At 65.0% G+C, this 1,081-nt stretch overlaps 1 protein-coding gene across 1 annotated transcript in view; it reads right to left on the bottom strand.

Moving 5' to 3' along the window:
- The window catches only part of LOC102254681 (sodium/hydrogen exchanger 9-like), a 95,417-nt gene that overhangs the window by 78,385 nt on the left and 15,951 nt on the right, over positions 1 to 1,081 (bottom strand). The window lies entirely within an intron of this gene.

Genomic DNA, 1,081 nt, shown 5'->3' with positions numbered 1-1,081 from the left:
GGTTGGGAGCTTCAGTCGCCCACCAGCCTGAAAACGGCCCTCAGCCCCTCACCCAGACTGGCCAGGCACCCAAGCGGGACCCCCACCCTGAAGCAACAAGATGGCGGCTAATATGCATACTGAAGGCGGACGGCAGCGGGCAAGGCTGTCCGCGGTCTGGAACCTGGATCCGTGACCCTGCCAGGAGGGGGGCAGTGCTTGAGGCTGTCTGCTGTCCCGGGACCCGGATCCGTGACCTGGCGGGCGAGGCGGCAGCGCTTGAGGCTGTCCATGGTCTGGGACCCGGATCCATGACCTGGTGGGTGGGTGGCAGTGCTTGAGGCTGTCCGCGGTCTGGAACCCCGATCTGTGACCTGGTGGGCGGGGGGCAGCGCTTGAGGCTGTGCGCGGTCTGTAACCTGGATCCGTGACCTGGCGGGCGGGGGGCAGTGCTTGAGACTGTCTGCTGTCCCGGGACCCGGATCTGTGACCCTTTCCCGCGGGGCAGCAGCTCGCACAGGGGCGGATTGACTGGGGTTGGGCAGGGCAGGACGCCTGGCTTCCGCCCAGCCCTAGTCACTCTGGGCAGGTGAGCAGCGCAGAGAGCATCTGGACAGGGGAGGCAGGACAGCAGAGGGCGCCCTGTACTCCCCACATGGCGGTGGTGACAGCTGTGAGTGCGCCAAGTGGAGCCTGCAGGCTGAGCTGAAGTAGCGCCTGCAGGCCATCAGTGCCCAGGATTGGCTGCTCAAGATCCGCCTCCTGGACCAGAAGGTGCAGGATCGCAGGGACAGCCACCATGGCGGGCCAGACTGACGTCCTCCTGGCTGCACCACGGGGGTTTGCGGATCTGCAAAGCCAAAGGCCTCCAGTGTGCACATCCCCCCCTGGCGTGCGAACATCCCCCAGCACACTGTCACCCTCCCACGCCTGCAACAGTTGCAAACCAAGGCCTGCACAAGTTCCCACCGCACTTCCATCAACCCAGCATGCCTAACACCCCCACAGGATGTGCACACATCCCCTCTGATGCGCTCATGTCCTTTGGAGAGTGTCTGGGTGTTCTGGGTGCTGAGGGTGGGCGCCTGTGAGATGACAGTGA

Source organism: Myotis brandtii, unplaced genomic scaffold (genome assembly GCF_000412655.1).
Source record: "Myotis brandtii unplaced genomic scaffold, ASM41265v1 scaffold210, whole genome shotgun sequence".
NCBI lineage: Eukaryota > Metazoa > Chordata > Mammalia > Chiroptera > Vespertilionidae > Myotis > Myotis brandtii.
Note: the sequence above shows the minus strand (reverse complement) of the source record. Positions and strands in the feature narration are given on the sequence as shown.